The 8,460-nt window shown below is 46.3% G+C and overlaps 1 pseudogene; it reads left to right on the top strand.

Moving 5' to 3' along the window:
- Positions 1 to 2,233: 2,233 nt before the first annotated feature.
- LOC136501568 (lysine histidine transporter 1-like) lies at positions 2,234 to 7,132 on the top strand (annotated as a pseudogene).
- Positions 7,133 to 8,460: the final 1,328 nt, after the last annotated feature.

Here is an 8,460-nt window from a genome sequence, read left to right as displayed (position 1 = left end):
CAGTGTTGTCTAGATGAACACTGCCGGCTTGAGCCATGAACCGACAGTGTAGGCTTGCTCAATACTGTTGACTTGAGCCAAGAACCGACACTCTTGAAGCAACCATCACCGTCGGTTGGGACTATAAACCAGCAGTGTTGTTCAACTAGACACTGTCGGGTGGAGCCAGAAACCGACACTGTTTCCTGCAGATCAGTGTCGATTTTTAAGAACCGACAGTGATGTCAACCCTCATCACTGCCGGTATGCCACTGTCGGTTCAAAATCCGGCAGTGAAGGGGGTTTTTTGAACCGATAGTGATGTCCAAATCTGGGGTAGTGATGTGCGCTGTCATATTCTAGGTGTAGTCGTGCGGTGGCTGTGGTAGTGGGAGGGGGTTGGAGGCAGGGAACTCTAGCGGTGGCTCTCGTTCGTGCAAAGGCACGCAGAGAGGGATGAAAAATATAGCAACAAAAAAGTAGGGTTCTTTCGAGGTCTTGGAGAATGATGGTTGAGGGGTTATTTAAGCTATCGAAGCTGCTAGCGTCCGGACGTTCACATCCGGACACTCGCGCCTGCTGCGCCCCCGCGTACTACACCTGCTTCACATGGGGGCCCACGCCACTCCGTTTCCCATGCATGCGAGCGCCCGCTCCGTTTCCCATGCCTGCTGCACGCGTGCTCTCTGCTCCCACACGCATGCACAGGGGCCCAATAGTTGCAAGCAGGTGGTTGTGGCAAGTGGGTCCTACTACAACATGTGCAACACCATATCTACTTTTGCAACATCCAGATGAAACATTTACAATATACATCTAAAAACAGATGAAACATTTGTGACATACACTTAAAACACCATTGCAACATGTCCGACATACCGATCTACTTTTGAAACATCCAGATGCAACACTTACAACATAAAAAAAAGAAAGAAGAAACATTTGAAACATGCGTCTGAAATATTTATAAAAAAACACTTGAAAAGCCATTGCAAACTTACGTAACATCCAGATAAAACATTTACAATAAATATGTGCAACATATGCAGCATCCAAGTAAACACACTTGCAATATGCGTCTGAAAAAATAGAAGAAACATTAGGGATAGATGCTTGCAATATACATGTACAACCATTGCAACATCCCGATCCTCTTTTGCAACATCCGTACGATGTACTTGCAACATACCTCTAAAGCATTTTAAATATTTGAATTGTACATTTACAACATGCATCGTAACCCATTGCGGCCTCCTCTACCATCTGTATCGGGGCGCCAGTGCGCCGCAGCCGTAGCAGGAGGCAAGGCCGGAGGGCGTCCGCGCCAGGGCTCGATGCTTCTCCTTGCATTGGCAGTGCTTATTGGCGTCGTCGGGTGGGACGGGCAGCAGAGCAGGAGCAGTGGGACGGGCACATGGAACAGGAGCAGGAGTAGCAATGCGGGCGTGCGGAGTAGGAGCAGCGCTAGGAGCAGTGTCAGGAGCGGTGGGGCGGGCGCGAGAAGAGGAGCAGGAGTAGAGGGGCACGCGCGACGAAGCAGGAGAGGAGCCGGGGCGGCCGTGGTGCAGGGGTAGGAAACGCCATGGTGGATGCGGCCGATGCGAATGGGAAAAATATCGCTCTTCCTTTTTTTTATAAACCGTGTATGCTGTGGTGAGGGTAGCAGGCCTAGCTAGAGCGTCCGGATGGACAGAAGTAGGACGGACACCCGCGGTGAAGCATTACCGTTAAGCTATTCTCCCTAGTTCGGTGGTTTGGGCAAAGATTCCGTTAGAGCTATGTTTTTTGTTTGAAGTTTGAACTTTTAAGTTTAAGTTTGTGGTCTGAGTAGGAGTTCGGCTGGAGGTACGCTAACAAAGTCAAACTGGATGGTCACATAGCACTGTTGGCTGTGGTTGTGTATATATGAGTGGGATTAGAATATTGGATTAGCCCAAATAGTTTTTTCTTCCATGAATTTAGGCGTTCATTTCTCTACAAAATATTCACCACGGTGTCATCATATAGAAGCAGCCGGTTTTTCCGCTCGGTGAGCTGGCCACACTAACTCCTTCCCAATCAAGGTTGACTCGTCGCACTGGGGGCCATCTACACCGTCCAATCCTGCTCGGACGGACGTCACGGCAGAGCAGAGTCCCCAATCCCCGCACCCGCCTCTTGCTACATGCGCTGGAGTCAACGGTCAACGTGCCGGGCACTCGAGCGAGCGAGCGCCTGCGCTGCGCCTCTATAAAGCACACGAGGAGCCGGCCGGCCGCTTCGTCTCCCTGTCCCCTGCCTGCCTGCACCTCCGGCCTCCTCTGGTTTCCCACCAGCCCAGCCTCTCTGTCATCCTCCATTCTGGACGCCGCCGAGGAAGCACCCCTGACGGCCATGGGGACGCAAGCGCCGGAGAACTACCCCCCTGAAAAGGTACCGTCTCCCTCCCTCTCTCAACCCCGCAAACATGCCCCCTGTTCTGAGTGCTCTCCCATCCATGATCCATCTTGTGTCTTGTGTCTTGCTTCGCCGGCCATGGCGGGCATCTGCTCAGCCATCTACCTACCTGTGCTGCCAGGCCACAACCAAGATCGCACGGCACGGCCGGCTGGGTTTAATTAGCAACACCTGTCGTTCTTGGAAGCCTCTGCAGTTGGATGCATACGCCTTTCAGACATTCTGAAGCAGAGCACAACAAAAAAAAGATTCAAACTTTAGAGTCGTTGTTTGTCTTAGTTTCGAAAAGCCAAGAAAAAAAGAATCATCCTGTGGCGGAGCTGAGGGTCCACTGAGATTAGATTCAGATTCAGATACCTTTGCGGCACTCCCCCAATATCACGGGAGGAGAGGGGAAAAAGCGTATTTTTTGGACGCCTTTCGCCGTTTCGCGTGGCGGATTTCCACCGCTCGCCGGCATCAGCAAAAGTGAAGGCCCCCCACTCATCCCCCTAGCCATAGCTAGTGCGTAGCATCTGCCTATGCCCATGCCCATGCCGCCTGTTCGGCTGTTCATCTGATACATGTGAAATCGCCTCCCCTGTTCATCCTCTTTTTCTTTGCTTTTTATTTTAATATTTTCTAGAAAGAGGTTACTAGGATGGAGTATATACTCCGTATTAAATACCTGATTCTCAGGATCGGCGTGAATTCTGATGCCTTTGCCTTAATTGCAGAATTTCACCCTCATCCTATTAAAAGGTTAACTGTTACCTAATCTTGATGACCTGTATTATCATTAATTAATTATTTTATTTATTCATTCCCTTGGTAATCCTTTTGCTATAACCTGTCTTTTTCTTCTGAGCTATTTATTTATTTTTCTAGTTTGTTGCACTTTCTTAATTTTTCGCAAAAATCATTTTTAGCTTTAAGTCTATCTCAGTCCTTAGGGCTGTCCTTACCAGTACCACACGCTGGCCTCCATCCATCGCTTGACAATGAATGCCTCTGCAACTTCCATACAAAGACTTTGAACATGTCAACATCGCTGTCACTTTGAAATTCACAGCCGAACCTCTTGTCCTCTCTACAGGGATGAAAACGGATCGGATACGAACGGATATCATCGATATTACATTTGTTTTCATATTTCTGTCCGGATTCAGATTCGAATACGGATAGTGTCAACTATGTCGGATAGGATACGATTGGATATCGACATCATAAATATGCGATTTGAGTATTCGGATATGGATACGGTATCGGATGTTGGATATCCGGACTCGGATACGGACATATCTCAACCACTTTAAATGGATTCGGTTTCGAATACGGTCAGAAAATATCTATACCGTTTTCATCTCTACCTCTCTGCTTGTCCCTAGGGTTCGATGCTCCTTACCTTGCCACTCATGGAGTCCCTTTCTCTTGACGTATGTTTGGGACGTAGGAATTTCTTAGGGAAACCACGTCCGGTATAGGAAAAGTGGACGATGCATTCGTTCGTACCGTACGTCCAAAGCCCTAACGGACATATGGGGGGTAACGATTAATTACCAGTATTAATTCAGAGGAATCGCCGCGGGTTTCGCCAGCTGCCACCATCAAAGACAGATTGCGATCAGCGAGGGGTCAAGCACGATTAATTATTCATCTGATGACCGTGACCCTGACAAAGTGACAAGTACGTAGTCCCAATTAGATTACATGATCATCACAGGCCCCAAGAACAAGAGGTCGAATATTGGGTTAGGAGTAGGAGTAGGATTAAGTCACAACTTGTTAATCTTGTCAGCCTGGCTATCTGTCCTCTTTAGCAGAGATATTGCGCCAGATTTTTTTTAATGCATAAAACTACTACCTAACATGCTTGGCGTGAAAAAAACAAAGAATAGAAATTCTTGCCTTGAGGTGGCCTTGATAAGGATCATGGACTTGACTTTGGCAACTGGGCCATGTGACTAGTCAACTGCTGAGCAGAAAAGAAATCGGCAGTACAGTAGGTGATCTCACCGAACATTGAAATTTCAAAAGATACACTTTAATTGAGTTGAAAACTTCCACTGTTGATCTGTCGCTTATTAGTCGGCCGTTGTGGACTTATGGGGCACACTCGACATGTCATTCGCCTACAGCTTTAGTATTTTTTAAAAAGTAGTGGTACTTATCACTGTACTGCAAAATGTCGTAAATCTAAATACGTCCAGCTCATGCTCATTCATATATCATATCAAGAAAAAATAAATAAACTGCACTATCGTTGTATGGATACTCAAATATCTCGATCTGCAATACCATCTACTTCTTTATCACCTGCTTGTCTAGTGTTTCTTTCTTTTGCTTTGTGTGTGAGCAACCAAGATCTGCAGATTGTGTGACCTTCAATGGCCGTGCCAGCTAACAGCGACAATTGCAAAAAACTTGCAGGATGCAAGGAGTGCACGGGAGAAGGCCATTGATGATTGGCTCCCAATTACCTCTTCGAGAAACGCCAAGTGGTGGTACTCTGCTTTCCACAATGTCACCGCCATGGTCGGTGCTGGCGTGCTCAGCCTTCCCTACGCCATGTCTGAGCTCGGCTGGTACGAAATGTCCCATCTTGCAGCCACATGGCGATCACAGTCAATTACATGCCGATCAGTTTACTTGCTCATCTTGTGTACTACTGCTGCATTTAAAAAAAAATGACTTGTTTGAATACTCAATTTGCAGGGGTCCTGGCATTGCGGTACTGATTGTGTCATGGATCATCACGCTCTACACGCTGTGGCAGATGGTTGAGATGCACGAGATGGTTCCAGGCAAGCGCTTCGACAGGTACCACGAGCTTGGTCAGCACGCGTTCGGCGAGAAGCTGGGGCTGTGGATCGTCGTGCCGCAGCAGCTTGTTGTTGAGGTCGGCGTCAACATCGTCTACATGGTCACCGGCGGCAAGTCTCTGAAGAAGTTCCACGACGTCCTGGTCTGCGATGACAAGGGGTGCGACAGCAAGCACAACATCAAGACCACCTACTTCATCATGATTTTTGCCTCTGTCCACTTCGTGCTCTCTCAGCTTCCAAACTTAAACTCCATCTCTGGTGTTTCCCTAGCCGCCGCCGTCATGTCGCTTAGGTACTACTTCACTCCATATCCTTGCCTCAGCTACATTGCACTGTAGTTCAGGGGAAAAGATTGATCACTAACATGGATAAACATGGCAGTTACTCCACAATCGCTTGGGGCGCATCAGTGGAGAAGGGTAAGATTCCGGATGTGGACTACCACCTGCGTGCGACAACAACGTCGGGGAAGGTTTTTGGTTTCTTTGGTGCATTGGGCGATGTGGCCTTCGCGTATGCAGGGCACAATGTGGTTCTTGAGATCCAGGCCACTATCCCATCGACTCCAGAGAAGCCATCCAAGAAGCCCATGTGGAAGGGTGTCATTGTTGCCTACATTGTGGTTGCGCTATGCTACTTCCCTGTTGCGCTCATCGGCTACTGGGCTTTCGGCAAACGTAGTCGATGACAACATCCTCATCACCCTCAGCAAACCTAAGTGGCTTATCGCCCTCGCTAACATGATGGTCGTAGTCCATGTCATTGGCAGCTACCAGGTACATATACCACCCTCCCACTTTGTACTTTGTTTCTATTTGAAGATTTAGTATTTGTGCAATGAAATGTTTGTAAACCTTGAACAGCTGAACATCACACAAGTTTTCATTAAAATGGCCGTGTACTATTACAATTTCTGTAAGTTGTCATGATGTAATCAGAAAAATGAATGTTTTGATGCAGATCTATGCCATGCCAGTGTTTGACATGATAGAGACTGTGCTGGTGAAGAAGCTGCACTTCCCTCCTGGTCTGACACTGCGTTTGATTGCTCGGACCGTCTATGTTGGTAATGCTCCATGCCGTCAATCTGAACTGTACTTTTGTCACCTAATTGGTGACTGACTCTGAAAAAACGGGGACTAATGTGATACAACCTGTGCAGCGTTCACAATGTTCATAGCCATCACCTTCCCCTTCTTCGGTGGATTGCTCGGTTTCTTTGGTGGATTTGCCTTTGCGCCGACGACTTATTTCGTAAGCTCTCATTAATCCATCTTTGTTTTGAGTTCTTGCAATGCCATAACCTGCAGTTACATCTGTGTTTCTAACGCTTCTATGCAATCGAAGTACTTGGTAATATAAGTGAGCTAAAATGTTTTGGTTGATTTCTGCCAGCTTCCCTGCATCATGTGGCTCGCAATCTACAAGCCCAAAAGGTTCAGCCTCTCTTGGTTGACCAACTGGGTAAGAATTACTATCCATCAAGAATATCTTCATTCATTTTGGCATAGAATGCCTCTCTGCTTATTAACCTTTCCTCCTATAATAAACCAACCTCTGTGTTCTGTGTTCATCAGATCTGCATTATTCTTGGGGTGCTTCTGATGATTCTATCGCCAATCGGAGGACTTCGGCAAATAATACTGGATGCGAAAACCTACAAATTCTACCAGTAAACTACGTACTACCAGCCATGACTAGTAGGCATGATTGGAAATTTGAAATCTGTCAAAGCCTCAACCACGAGTTTTTTGTCGTGCCAAACACAGGAAGTTCCTAGTACTATATTGTTCCAGATGTTGGGTTAGTTATTATATATATATACATACATACGTATTGTTTCTTAATATTCCAAGGTGACCGTGGCTTGTGTGTATGTGCATAAGTGAGAATTAATGATGGTGGTTGTCCCAGATGTTGGTGGTTTATTCACTTGCTTTGTAGTTGGCACTTTGAAAGTCGGGCCAATTGTTCGCATGCATTCTGGGCTAATATAATGTCCCCACGGTTGGACTCCTATTTGACGCGGGATTTAATACTCAGAAAAAATCCACGTTACCTCTTCAACTTTCGCAAAAGTCCGTTTTTTCTCCACAAACTCCAAAACCGAGCAAAACATCTTCCTCAATTTTTAAAACCGTTCATCTTACCTCCCTGTCCCTGTTATAAGCGGTTTTGAAGTCGATTTTGTCTTTTTCTTTTTTATTTATTTCGGCTGAATCTTTAAAAAATTATAGTAAATCACAGAAAAATCATAAAATAGAAAATCAAATTTTGTTGTACTCCACATGAGAAGATCTACATAGTGACCATGGAAACTGCAGCTATAAATTATTCCAATTAATTACATAAAAGCATAAATCTAAATCCACAGCAAAAAATTTGTATTAAAGCATACCATATTATATGTTCACTGTGTAGATCTACTCATCTGGAGTCCAACAAAATTATATTTTTTATTTTATGATTTTTCTGTGATTTACTATGATTTTTCAAAGATTCAGCCAGAATAAATAAAAAAGAAAGAGAAATACTCAAGCACAGTTGCCTGACAATCAACTTATCCGTCAGTCGATGGGCTCACAAGAAGATGAACGATTGACTAATTAACTCCGACGCTATGCTCAGCCAGGAACTGGCCGGCCGACGATCTCTCCCAGCCAGCCAGGCACCGGGTGCCGGTCCACTGACGCCGCTAGATAGCTCAGGGGCGCTTGCACATCGGGGGTTCCTGTGCGGTGCAGTCCAGCCTCCAGGGCGCACAGGCTGGTAGGTATAGCCAGGTCAAGCAAGCAAGGAAGGGCCGGTGGCCTGGCGCGCGGGTCAGCAAGCAATGCTTTTGCGGCTGCAGTTGCATACTTACACGACGAGGCAGGACGACACCAAGGGCTGGCTAGCTCGGGGCACTCGGCGGAGCAAGTGGTTGAAGATGGACTTAAGCTTACGCAAAATCTCAGGCAACTGCTGTGGAGACACAACCAAAAAGAAAAAAAGACAAAACCGTCTTCAAAACTGCTTATAACAGGCCAGTGAGGTAAGATGAACGGTTTTAAAAATTAAGGGAGATGTTTTGTCTGGTTTTAGAGTTTAGGGAGGAAAAGCGGACTTTCGTGAAATTTGAGGAGGTAATATGGACTTTTGCCTTAATACTTTTTCTTTTTCTGTTGTTATTTATGTAAGGAATACAGCCTGGCCCATAAAGACAGCGGTACCCATTAGGCTTAGAGTACATGATATTTGG

The sequence above is a fragment of the Miscanthus floridulus genome, chromosome 13, assembly GCF_019320115.1.
Source record: "Miscanthus floridulus cultivar M001 chromosome 13, ASM1932011v1, whole genome shotgun sequence".
NCBI classification, from domain to species: Eukaryota; Viridiplantae; Streptophyta; class Magnoliopsida; order Poales; family Poaceae; genus Miscanthus; species Miscanthus floridulus.
This window is presented reverse-complemented; position numbering and strand designations above follow the sequence as displayed.